Source organism: Carassius gibelio, chromosome A10 (assembly GCF_023724105.1).
Source record: "Carassius gibelio isolate Cgi1373 ecotype wild population from Czech Republic chromosome A10, carGib1.2-hapl.c, whole genome shotgun sequence".
Taxonomy (NCBI): Eukaryota; Metazoa; Chordata; class Actinopteri; order Cypriniformes; family Cyprinidae; genus Carassius; species Carassius gibelio.
The window spans coordinates 10,632,459-10,646,960 of NC_068380.1; the positions used below are offsets into that span (position 1 = coordinate 10,632,459).

Below are 14,502 nucleotides of genomic sequence, written 5' to 3' on the forward strand. Positions count from 1 at the left end.
ATGTAGGTGGAACCAGAATGATAAAAAGATTCAAGGGTAAGGTGAATAAATAAGTAACCACCTAGCAGCAACCTAGAACCCCCTAGCCACCAAAGGACAACATGCCAAAAATAGCATACAGAATAACAATGCCCAAGCAAACTAGTATTATGGAAGCAACTTTTACAGTAAGGCTTAAGGCTCATTGACACCAAGGATTATTTCTAAATGTAAAAGAAATGCAGACCTCACGTGACAACTATAACAGCACAGAGGAATGATATTGTTAGAATAAGTTTCAGAATTATTATTATTATTACTTTTCAGCTGTTGAATGATTTAAAGCATTAAAAACCAATTGGAATCCAGCCTGCTTTGAAGAGCTCGAGCATTTAAAGTGGCCAACAGAGCATTATCATTGGTGTGGACACTAATATAGTTACTGTCAGGGCCGTGCACAGACCTTTTGAGGGGCATGTGCTGAAACTGAAAAAGGGCACCCCCCTTTAGTAAGCCTGCATAAAAGGAAGAAATGGTCACATCTTCATGACAAATTCAATAACACAAAATAATAGTCTCAAAAGCTTTAGATTTATTCACGATTAATAACAACCATAATAATAATATTAGATAATTAGATAATATAGATAAACAGGGTTTTAAGGGCTTCATTAAACCTAATACAACAGCAACCTTCTGTGAGCCATGTATCTGGCAAAAATTTGATATCGTGGTGGACCAGGGATGTTGGTCTCTTGAAGGTCTCTTATTCACTAAACTTTCCCTAAAATAAGCCAGCAATGAAAAAATAAATAAAAATAGTGTGAAAAGTACAGTTGCAGTGAAAAGCATTTCTGAAGGATCACGTGACACTGAAGAGTACTGATGTAATGATGCTGAAAATTCAGCTTTGATCACAAAAATAAATTACATTTTAAAATATTCAAATAGAAAACAGTTATTTAAAATTGTAAAAATATTACACAATATTACTGATTTTGCTGTATTTTGGATCAAATAAATGAACCCTTGGAATGAATCATGAATTACATTCTGCATGATAAAATATAAAGATTTCAGTGATCTTCTGTAATTTTTTTTTTTAGTTACTACTACATTACTGTAGTAAAACCATGTTTTACAACATTTTATAAAGAGAGTATACCATAACATGATTAGCCTAAATCTTAATAAATTAAGTGTATCAGCAATCATAAATCAAAGAAGAAATTTCTTAGAAATATGTTATCTAGGTGACGAGGATCACTCGTCGCTGTGTAAGTTCCAGTACGAAACAGCGCGGGGGCGCACCCGTTATGATTTTCCGATGGTAAAAACAAATTATATGTTGTTTTATTACTTATCTATATATTGTTTTTGACCAGCGAATGTGTGCAAATGTGATTTTTTTTTTCTGTCCGTCATTAAAACGGCGACGGCGCCTGCCGCTGCGGGCATCACATTACATTTTCATCTAGGTTACAAACTAGTTTTTTTAGCTATATAGACGGAGCGCTCAGTTTTTCCTGTGGAAAAATGCATTTGGCCAAATTAGCATTTTATAAAAGATGAAATGCAACTGTATGCACAGGCTATGTTGGCTATGTATTGGCTATGACTAGATGGCAAATGCTTGCCCTCTCTCTCAGGCGACGTCCCACATGTCTCAGTCAGTGAGTCAGTCAGACATCAAATAAATAAAATATGAGCCTTTATAGACAGTGTTTGGTAGTACTTATTCAAACAACAAGATATTTATTTACCCTTCGCAAAACTTCGTTCAGCTCAGCTGTTGTCTACTGTGCGGCTGCTGTGGAACTTCAGTTGATTCGATGAATATAGAGGGGGCGGAGTTATCAGCTTACTGACAGCTTGAGAATCGAATAAGATTTACACAAGCTCGTTTTAAGAACTTTAATTTGGTAAAACAGACAGACAGACGTAAAGGGTGACCAATAGCATTGATTAAAAAAAAAACACCACCAAAAAAAGGGCACTTCGGAGTGTAAGGGCAAAAAGGGCATGTGCTCTGCACAGGTTGAGCCCTACCTGTGCACGTGCCTGGTTACTGTTATCTTTACAGATCATTCTTGCTGTGAGTGGGTCTTTAAGGTGCGGTAACACAAGCAAAATTTTGGCAAAATTTCGACTGTGTAGAGATGTATTAAGCACAGCTCACACAAAAATCACTTTCAATGCAAGCAGCTTTCTGTTGGTCAATGTGGCAACTAACTTGAGCATGAACAAAACATTTTGTCCTTGTGACACTCGGTAACAATGGTAAATGTGACCACACCTTCATACTTATATTGTTATGCTTCTTTTTACATATTTTACTCTATTCCATGTAAATTTTAAGCAATAATTCTATCAATGCACAAAATGTCTTGATAGGAAACAGACATGCTTGTTTAAACATGTGTGTGGTGTTTAGCTTTGATCGGGGCCCCTTTTTGCATCAAACATCCCAATGTGTCACTGTGCGTCTTAACGTTTCAGGACACACTAACTCTGCCCAGCTGGAAAGGAGACCAGGAGGCTGGAGTGCCTCCTCTGCTGCTCTTCAAAGAGTTATGGTGGGTGAAAGTGACATATCTTTTCTTGCATCTCTTCTTTAAGGTGTGGGTCTGACCACAGGCTGCCTAATACTGTATATGAAGGCCTGAGATGCTGTGTCTAGTTAAGGGTTGCTTGAGGAGGGCTGCCATCTAAGCTTTGGGTTTGAATCCCCCTGCTATGAATGTGGTGTGTGCCTTTATCATGTGAAATCTTTCATAATGCTTTCCATTTTATGAAAGTAGCCCAAAACTGTAGCAAGAATACACAAAATGTTATATTTACATTTTTTTTTCAAGACAAGACCAGTGCCTACAACTTGACTTGACCTGCTAACCTGAAACGCGACAGAGATGGTTGTAGATCAGTTTGCGTGATTTAAAATCATGAGACTATAATAATACTGGTCATTGTTTAAAATAGTGAAGTCCAGTGTCGAAATGACTAAGATTAACTTTTGGAGATTAACAATGTAAAGTGGGCTTTTCCCCCCATCTGCCAACTCCATCTTCATTCTCCATGCAGCTGGAGGGAAGAAAAATTCCCACACAGATTACAGGCTGACATCTCCGGACAAAAAACCATTGCTAACGTCTGAGTTTGTGTGTCCCGAGGGGCTTCTTAGCACTTTAACATGACTCAGCCTGCCCTATTGGTGTAGTGCAACAAAGGATCCTCTTTGGTGCATTTCCAGTGTAGCAATTCCTGTTAGGCGTCAAAGTTGTCTGCAATGAGTAATGAGTGACTCAAACACACGCAGACCCTCTGGAAACCCAGAGCTTCACCAATCCATTGACCTCAGATCTGGATTTTTCACACCATTCTACAATAACAGATTTCCTAACTGTCAGTCATACAAACCTTCGAAATACATTATAAATACATTTCAAAAAGCTTTGTGTAATGTTTCAAGAACATAACAAATTCTTACTAACCCCAAACTTTTGAATAGTATATTCTGTACTGCTTATTTCACATCATGTTTCAGCTGATAAAATGCACTGTATACACCAACCTGGTCTCATAAAAATATGTACCTCTGAGCACTTTTTGTGCAACACCGTTTTACATACCATTGCGTTTAGCTAAAAAGTGCCCCCAAGTACATTTATACGCATGGGTGGCTAAGCACCTGAGAAGCATTTTACAAGTGCTTAAAGAGGCAATGACAATGTTAGGCTCAATTCTGTCTGCTAAGACTTCTTGGGTGCAGAATCTCTCTCTTTCAGTGTCCACTTCAACAGGAAATGCCTCTCAGACCAAATCAAATGATGCTGACTAGGATGTCCATATCTCTGATGTGAGAGGAAAGGAAAGAGATTGGTTTGCCTGTGGGGGCCAAAATGGCAAAAGCATTTATTCAGCATGCACCCTGTCTTGTATGTCTTTTTACGTTACCTCACACAACTCGACGTGTCACACAAGGGGACGTTTCGCACGAAACCAGTGTATTTTTAATTTTTAGCAAAGCCACTTCTTGGCATAGAATCTGAAAACACATCTCGACAGCAACGCTAGTGTGATGCATATTCAGTGGCTTCATCAGGATGTGAAAATGAGATGTAATGTTACACTAAGAGATGTCACATCGAACAAATCACTCAAATAGGCTCCTTAAAGGCACACTCTCACAAATGTCGCATTAAAATCAAATCAGCTCAAGATCAGGATGCCTGGATTGCTCAAGGAGCGTTTTAATGAGATAAAGTATCACTTAAACTGGCAGTCAAATGTTTGGGAAAGATTTTTTAGTATTGTAAGATGTTGTAATGTTTTTGAGTGTCTTAATCTTACACTTACACTTACACACACACATATATATCTAAAACATAAGATATATACATATATTATATCTTATGTTTTAGAATTTTCAGCAGACCACTCTTACTCCACTCTCAGTGTCACATGATCCTTCAGAAATCATTATTATTGGTGCTCAGTAATTAATAATTTTTCTTCTTATCAAGGTTGAAAACAGCTGCTGTTTAATACTTTTGTGGATTTTTTTTTTTCAGGATTATTTGATGAATCCAGAGTTCAAGAGAACAGCTTTTATTTGAAATATAAATCTTACAAAACATTATGAATGTCTTTAGAGTAACTTTTAATCAATTTAATGGTCTTTATTGAATAAAAGCATTGATTTCTTTTTTTCAAATAATACTTGCCCTTTTAAATAGTCTAAAACGGTTTCCATATAGAAACAGCCAATACTGTTTTCAACAGTGATGATAAAAGTTTCTTGAGCATCAAATAAGCATATTAAAAAGATTTCTAAAGAATCGTGCGGCATTAAAGTCTAGTGGCGGCTGCTGAAAATTCATTAAATCATGTTAAAGATATTAAAATAGAAAACAATTACTTTAAATTGTAATACAATTTCACAATGTTGTTTTCACTGTATTTTTGGTCAAATAAATGCAGCTTATTCATACACTGGAATAAGTGCAAATGCACTAAAAAGGCACTATTAGGCATGCCTGTGCTTCAGACTTGGGATGCATGCATGAATGTGCATGTAAACACTATAAACACAGGATCAAATTATCATAATGCAAGTCTATTTAACACAGCAGGACCTTTTGATCGGTGAACACACACGTACATTAGGTTAACACAATTGTCGTCCCCCTCAGTGTCTTTCATTTACTCTCTTACTATTCATCATCATTATGGGATACGATACTGTGCTGAGTCTTCTTCAACGTATTTTGTTGACCCAACATAATGGCTTCCTGTTGGTTAACATAAATCTGAGTAAAGATAATAACTCTGATCAATAGGATTGTTTGGGAAAGGCCTAATCAAATTGTTCTGATGCAGTGCTTCCTCTGCAGGAGATCTGATGCTAAACACATTATCTCCCCATTTCCATCAGGCCCGAGGCTCTCCCTGCCGCACACTGTCTGCCAGTCGATCAGTCTCTATAGGAGAGCAGAGAGAAAGAGAGATTTGAGAGATTTGGTCATGTCTGTCCGTCTGATCTAAATGCCACGGACCAGCTGATCTTCTGTCCTTGATGCATCAGGATCTGTATAACTCATATGCAACAGAGTGCGAGTTCTAGAACGGGATTGATTAAAGATTCAAGCCATGAGTTATTTTGGTAAAGATACAGTCTGAGATGTAATGTAAAAAAATTTATAAAGATGTGAGTTTTATTAATTTTTTTTGTCATTTGAATGCATTCAATTTCTACAGTTTCAGCTTTTACATATAAATCTATGTCATCTCCATGGACGCCTCTAGAATAGCGTAAAAGATAAAGTATACCACCACCTGTTGGACATAAACCATTACTGCAAAGCCCTCTTTTAATATCCACTGTAAGTAACTGTCTGTCTAGATCAGAGCAAACGTTATTGTTAGTTGAACCCCTGTGAACTCAGTTATTAATTATTATGCATTTATTTAAATTACCTATCCTTGATATGGTAATAAATGTTCCACTCGTTCTATAATACTTTTTATTTGTTTTATTTAAGGGTTTATATATATATATCTTATTCACACATCAGAATCTCACCGGAAACAGCAGGTCAACTGGTTATACATTTTGACTCTGGTGAATTCGGACACACTTCTTTTGCAAATACTGCTTTTTACAAACTAGAAACGCATGTGATTTTGGATGCAGCCATAGTCACTCACTAACGGCATAATGCCAATCAACAATTCATACCTGAGTACCAACTAACCATTGTAAAATGTAACAACTTTCAACCATTGTATATATTCAAAATTTTGTTTCAAACGTTTAACGAATTTTGCATAGGGACCATTGAAAAGCAACATCATGTTAGTTCCCTGACCATGTTCTTGCTGCATAACTGACAGCTCTTCACACTAGTCGGAGGAATGGAGGTCTACCAGTAAGTAAAGAAGGATTTTATGTACTTCAGTGGCTCTGAAGCTTGTTAGCGTTAGATAAACTGGACCGCCAAGGGAGTAGCAAGAGAGATGCACACAAAGAGAATCTCCATTTTTAATCTCTGCCCACTAGCTCTCCCCTCTTGTCTCCCTTGCCATAAATGCCAGCTGCCCCCTGCTGTAAGAGATGGTGTTTATCCGCACAAGACCCAGTACAGTCATTAAAGGGGTAGTTCACCTAAAGATGAAAATTAGCCCATGATTTACTCACCCTCAAGCCTTCCTAGGTGCATATGACTTTCTTCTTTCAGATATATCCATTCAAAGTTATATTTAAAAAATGCCCTGGCTCTTCCAAGCTTTATAATGGCAGTGAATAGGTGTTTTTTAAAGGGGTCCTATATGATGTGATTTAAAATTTTCCTTTCTCTTTGGAGCGTTGCAAGCTCTTGGTGCATAAAGAAGATCTGTAAAGTTGCAAAGACTAAATTCTCAAACCCAAAGAGATATTTTATTATCAAAATTAAGACATGCCCCCTAAAATGGTTCATTCAAACACGCCCCCACGTCTACGTCACTATGTGGAAATATTTGCGTAATGCCACCCAAATGTTCACACAAAAAAAGTTTTTCAGTAAACACAGTTAGTGTTGAAGCAGCCATGTCACGGAGATGCTGTGTGTATCTAGGCTAAAGCACTTTACTTGGCCTTAAGAAAGTAGATGCTTTTAGTTATCTTTAAGATTAATTACAACAGAACAACAATGCTTTTTATAGATGACGTTTCGTGAACTATACGAGAGGAGGTAATTCTGACCTTGCTACGACAATCTGGAGCTTCTTAATCAGCTAGTGTAAGTATGTTTTGTTATTAGTTTAATTTGCTATTGAATGTTCAAATGCTGAGTTTTGCACGTTGCATGTGTGTGTGTCTATGTGTGCGAGAGAGAGAGAGGGTCACACAGTGGAGTCAGCGGTCTTAACCGTCCATGTCTTGTGTACTGCAAACACATATGAGCTTCATCACTGTGTCTGTCACATCACGTCTGTTCCTCTTTCGGGCTTGAACTGATGGTAAAACAAAGGACATTATTAACTGTCTTTACATTTATTTTAAAAGATGAAGCTCACGATTATGGAAAAGGGACGATACATTTCCGCTGAGTGCTTGTGGTGTTCAGTCAATCACAATGCACTGGGTCAGCTGGCCAATCAGAGCAGACCTCTCTTGTCGGAAGGAGGGACTTTGAAGAAAACAATGCATTTGATAGAGGCGGGGCATAGAGGACCTACAATAATGTACTGTATTTGAAAAAGAATGTGTTTTTTTTTTACATTAAAGTATGTCAACATATATTGTTACACCAAATATACAAAATAATGATCTTTAAAAAAGCATCATATGACCCCTTTAAGAACGGGTGCAGTCTGATCTATGATATAGTGATATATAGATCAGAGGTGCAGTCCTTTTGTAAAGTGAACGTACAAGTCTTCCGTTACCTACCTGTACAAAATCAGTCTGTTATGCTATTTGATATTACAACCTGGTAAATTATATCATCTTATTTCAAATCATTATCATAAGCATAAAATGGTTTGTAGAGCAAATAGTTTTACCGTTTACTATTCTTTGTTACTCTTCTTGTTATTTACCTAGCGGTTAATGAATCAGAAGTCTCACACTTTCAAAGGAAATATCTTAGTCCTGGTTTGCAAAATAAGTTGGATAAGAGTCATGAAAAGAGCTTTAGAACTTTAATGAAGCAAGCTGCACATCTCAAGCTCAACTGGATTGACTCTCTCTCTCTCTCTCTCTCTCTCTCTCTCTCTCTCTCTCTCTCTCTCTCTCTCTCTCTCTCTCTCAGTGAGACAGCTCTGCCCTACAGCACTAACCTAGAAATCCCCAGCCAGCCAATCACAATCAAGCACGGACTGACTTTAGTTCCATTCGAATCCTGATGCTTCTTACATTAACCAAATGTTCTTACACTCCTTCGTTTCATGTATCTTTTTCTTTATCTATTTTCTCATATGACCTTCTGTTCTGAAACCAGATCAATTTAATATTACAATTATTTGGTAAATATTTTAGTATTTTTTTTATCATCCTTTATTAACATAATTATTTTTGTCTTACGATACATTTCGATTATGAAAACTAATTTCACTAGCCTGTAAGGATTTTGTAAAGTAACAGGTGACCAGCAGAGGGCAGCAGGTGAATCTGTTATTCTGACCCTCACTAGAGAGTGCTAATGTACCACGGAAACGACACGAGTGGGAAATATCAACACGTTCAATACATCAGACTCAGTATTGAGACCAGACATCATCAAGCAAATACACGGAGGCAGTGGGGCATGCCTTTCTTCGAGACGGCTGGATTCTCGTCTCCTTATCTTCAGAGGCCAAAGGTCTGGACGTCTCTTATGCCTCTTTGTCATTGATCTACATGCTTCAGAATTCACCAGATTATCATAATCTTCTTATCTGGGTCAAAGATCACCTAAAAGGAGTCCTCAAAACCTGCTTGAGGAACGATACCATGTGACCATTCCAAAAATGGCCATTAAAATAATCATAAAAATAAATAAAACAATAAACCTATATTTAACCTCGAATTATTTTCCTTTGTAAGCATTCTGAAGCTTACAACTTCCTATATAGTTATATATAGTATATAGTTATAGAGAAAGATAGTACTATTTTTATCCCACATAAATCACAGCTTATTTTGGATTGCACTTCATTTTACAGTATGTGTACTTACATGTACTTACCCAAGAAATTACTGTAATAGGGTAACTACATGTGATAGAGTTAGGTTTAGGGGTAGGTTCAGGGTTAGTATCTAGTTATTGTAATTACTACAATATGTACATAGTATGTACATGAAGAACAGGACAGTATATGAAGACTGGACCATGTCATAAATTTTGTTCAGGAAATCTGACTCACTTTATAATTTAAACATTTATATGGTATTGAAAAATTCCAGATTCCTAGTTATTTGAGAGACACGTCAGATTTTCTGCAATGTCTAACAACTATTCAAGATGTTGAGCAAGATATTATACTAGCAACTAGGGATGTGACTTCATTTTATACTAATATTCCACATAATGAAGGTCTATTAGCTTTAAAACATTTTCTTGATTTGCGTGTTGAAGATGATGGCCTTCCCTCTAAATTTATCATTGAAATGGCTGTAATGGTTTTCACTAAAAATTTATTTTTATTTGAAAACTGGTATTATATACAGAGGACATGGCCATGGTGTAACCAACCGTGGCTCTTGATTATACCTATTTATACTTGGGCTTTTTGGAGAATAGACCCTTTTTTTTGATAACATCATTCTGTTCAAGACATACATTGATGACTGTTTTGTTATTTACAAAGGTTCTGTGAGTGATTTTGAGGCATTTGCTTTATATATGAATTGCTTAAGACCTTTTATTAAGTTCACACGTTCTGTGGGTGTTATAAATGTTTCTTGTTAACAAACAAATTGTTTCTTCTCTATATAGAAAAGATACATCAAAGAACGTTCTCCTTGACCTCTTGCACTAAATATGCACTAATATATGTATATATTTAGACACTATTTTTTTGTTCCATGTTTGCTAATTATCAGACTCTCTTGCAGTGACACTTATGATGATTGATACTTGTGATTAATTGGTTTCAGCTGATTGCTTTCAATTGCTTGCATATTAAGAAAGAGGATGACCATTTGTTGGATACTGAGCACTGAGGATAGCAACTTGCTGCTCATCTGTTTTTAACTCACGTGCACTTCGCTTTTTTTGCTATATTCAGTTTATAAAATAAATAGATAAACCTCTTCAGTCTTCGTTGGACTCAGTGTGCGGCCAGCTACCTTTTTATGTTTCTGTTCAGATTCCATTAATAGACATGATACATATAAATGACTGATAATGAGAATTATTATGTTAAATATTTACATAAAAATGATTGTTAATGGTTCAGTTAAGTAATAGATAGACATGACAGGATCAATAGATAATGATGATTAATAATAATAACAATAATGGGAAAATATGAAAATATAATATCTTAATAAAAAATATTGTTAATAATAATAGTCACCATCATCACTGTCATTATTTAATTAATTTATAGATAGACATGGTAGTATCTATTGATAATTTCATTTATGCATGCATGCATGCACTCTCATTGTTCATAGTTAATACTGTTGTAGTTTTGTCCACCACACAATCATTCTAGTATGTATCAAGAATTTTATTTAAAGAAATGGCCTCATACTTGATGTATTTATTTCAATTTGACTTTACAGCAAATCTACAGATTAGCAGGGTTTTCAAATATAAGCTCTGCATTTGATTCCCCCAAAATAATCTTTAATATATGCGGTTACAGTATTGCTGTGGTGTGTAATATAAATCCTCAGTAATAGGGTCAAATGTGAGATGTTAGAAACTGAATGCAGGGGCAGTATACCTGCCAGCTTGAGTGAGCGTGTGCTTTGAAGATGGTTTGATTGCAGTCAATTTTGCTGCTCTCTGCTGTTTGAAGCAGGAAGATTCGTCTTTATACAGAAACAGCACATAGGTGTGGTTTTAGAAAATTCATTCCTCTATATAATTATAGTTTGAAACAGTGAACAGATTGTGTGGAACTCTGCCATGAACTTCAGTTGTAGGTATTTGGTGGAACCACCCCAATAGATATTAATATTTGAAGTGTTTTAAATTTATTATGTGATGTTTATTGCTGTTACAATCTCTGTATATTATTTATATAATATTATTTTGGATTGTTGAGAAATTGCAGAATGTGTGTCTATTGAACTACACAATCAAAGCCAATACGTGAGCTTCATGTTTAAAATAAATTATTTATGGCTTCTACAAATAAAACATTAATGTAGAATACATGTAACAGAAAGCCTATCTTGCTACATGCACTCTTTTTCTCACAAGTGAATTGCTGAGTTTTCAATGACCTTTCCATGACCATTAGGATTTTTTAAAAACATTTTCATTTAGATTGATATGTTAATGAATCATTCTGACCTTTCTTTGAACTGCTTTGACTGATTCATACAAAATAATCATAAGAATGATTCAGCTAACGATTATTACTCTCAACAAGTAATATTTTGCTAAGTAGATGTTTTACAGTAGAGCATGAAATGTATATTCAATACACAAAACACCATTTTTAAATTCACTAATTTCCAGTTTTTCCAAAACTGTGGAAACCATGTGCATGGGGAAGTTTAGAACAGGTCAAGAAATACACAAATTAATTTTGCAGTACTGATGCAGTGGTGATTCAATAATGATAATTATAACATTACATTTGAATTACTCATCTAATGCACCATTTAAATAATTTTAAGCCTTGAAAAAACAGGATATAAAGTGAAAAGGAGCTGTTTATAAAAGACTATGCAAATCTGAATCCCTTCGGATCTATTATCAACCCAGGACAATGAAAAACGGGCTGCTGAAGGGTTAATAAAGACCACCAAAGCAAACACCTTGATTTATTTCTGAGCCACTTCCTTTGAAAGCAATAATCTGATCAGTCATTAATGTGATTTTCCTCAACTCACTTGCTCTCTTTCAGTCTCTCACCGGCACGGTTTAACAAAATGACTATCAACACATACTGTTTTAATGTGATTAAGATGAAACATCAAAATACAGTTGATTTGATTTCACTTTTGTGAGAACTGAATGTCTCATCAAACTTATCTGACCGAGAGGTTAATGATTGGCCCAATAGATTCACTCACTGAGGCTGATTCTTTTGGGTTGACTGGTACAGTAGTTTTGTTTAGTCAGTCCAATTAAAAAAGCAGTAGTTAATAATCATTTACTTGCATACAGAATGTCACGTTTCACATTTGTGTGGTTGTTTTGCTGCGTAACTCCGAAAAGAATGATAAACACATAGCCTTAGTGACAAAGTATATGAATGATGCAGGCATTCAAAATCAGTTCACATTCGTCACTAGACTTAAACATTATTAAACATTACATAAATTGTAATTATTGTCCATTAGAGAAAATGGCAATAATCTTTGAAAATAACAGTGAAACTAAATAAATAATGTAATAAATTGGTCAAATTAATTGTTTTTAATAATTAACTATTACAAGAGACTACACATACTGTACCACATTTATAACCTTCTGGGGGGGAAAGTGTTTTGCTGGTCTTGATAAATATGGTCTCCCAGTTCAGCCAAGCTGGTGCTCAGCTAGTTATGCTGATTTACACCAGCTAGACTTGTAGAAAAGTGCTCAAAACCAGTTTAAAACCAAAAATGCAGACTGGGCAGACTAGTTTGATCAGCCTAGGTGAAAAGACGATGACCAGCATAGCAGTTTAGGCTAGTATTTTTTATTTTTTTCCAGGGACAGGGTTACATTTCGAATTACACTAAAGTTTGACCGAGAAGTTTGAACTTAACATAAAAAGCATCGTGTCACTTAGGTAGGCTATTATACCGCCTCTGTTGACCCTTCTCTTCCTCTTCCTCCTCATCATCATTCATCAGTATCACCGTCATAAAGAATCATGAACACAAATAGCTTGTTTTATTATAGCTCGTATGTGACCAAAGTGATATGTGAAAGTGATGCGATGTCTAATGTCCACTCTCATGTTAGCACGTAGAGCCATCGCACGAAAACTCTAAAAGAGGGCACGAGACAGGAAAACGGTGCACCAGTGAGAGAACGAAGCTGTGACACGAATGATCACACACATGGCTTTATATCGTGTTTTAACCATAATGAGCTTTCAACAGTCGTATGGAATGAGTGAATAAAGGGGAAATACATCAATGTTGTTTACTAATGTGTGTTTGCACTCGGTGTCTATTTAGTGTGTGTGTTGGGATTGTTCCGAAGCGTATGTCACTCGCACTCTTTTCTCGACGGCGTCTCTATATCGATAACTCACACCTCCTGTTGATCTAATGAATTATAGTGCACACTTCTTCTGTAACTACTGTATGTTTTGCGTGTTTTATGGATGTCTGGGACATTATGAAGATGTGGTTTTAATCTCTCTATCTCGGAACCGTGCCGAAATGTTTCGCGCAGTCTGAGTGGCTGTCTCGGGCTGTCACTCAAGCGTGCGGCCAATCACAACTGTCCTTACATGAAAACTATATTTTCACTCACTGCATGTACAGTAGACTGTATGTTGCAAAATAACACACACAAAATTATTAAAGTGAACAGAGAAAGACACCATCGAAGAGGAGGGAGAGGTGGACCACGGTCGTGTTAAGTCACTTTGGGGGCCTGTTGCAGGTAAGTGGCGACGCACATGGACTGTAGACTTTATTTTACCAGCGCGACGCCGATCTGACACTAATATACAACATCCAGGAAGCTCTATAGATAGTGGATCTGTGATCAGAAAAGCATTCCCAGCATGGTGGTGTTATCCTTTAGAAGTAGGTGCTTGTAAATCAATTAAATGCAGCGCAAAAGTTAAGGCAGAATGGCTCGACTTAAACCCTGATGATAAATCCGGTTTAAAATGAATAGTGTGTTTTCAAACACGGTGACTGATCTAAGCTGCTTGTGCCATCTTCATACCAGCTATCCGTCGTTCATACCAGTTTAAGATGGTCAGACAGGTTTTTGCAACATTTCTAGTCTAGTCTAAGATAATTAGACCAACAGCAAGAAAGATACAGTCAGTTGGACTGTTTACATCTGCATCTGTTTACAACATTGCTAGCTGGTCTAAGTTGGTCAATAAACTGTTGATCCAGCAAAAACAGCTACCAGCTGGCCATATGAGTTGGTCAAGCAGGTTTTATTTTTGGAACCATCAACCAGCTAATTATGAAAATGATAATATGACATGTATAGTCAAGTCTTTCCACATTCTCCACAACAGCTCCACACTGTGCACAAATTAACTAGCAGCAGTAACTGTTTTATAGCTGATGGTCAATCTTATACGAGCAACAAACCAGCTATAAGTCATTATTATCAGCTAAAGGTGGTCAAGCAGGTTTTTGCAACACGCTAACATTTCTAGCTGGTCCAAGATGAACATTAAGCTGGTAGA

At 36.3% G+C, this 14,502-nt stretch overlaps 1 protein-coding gene across 4 annotated transcripts in view; it reads left to right on the forward strand.

Moving 5' to 3' along the window:
• Positions 1-13,569: 13,569 nt before the first annotated feature.
• LOC128021132 (HMG box transcription factor BBX) overlaps positions 13,570-14,502 on the forward strand; it is a 32,274-nt gene continuing 31,341 nt past the window's right edge. For all 4 annotated transcript variants that reach the window (XM_052608107.1, XM_052608109.1, XM_052608110.1 and 1 more), the window contains exon 1: positions 13,570-13,730. The gene's annotated coding sequence lies outside the window, so the exon portion shown is untranslated. The remainder of the gene's footprint in view (positions 13,731-14,502) is intronic.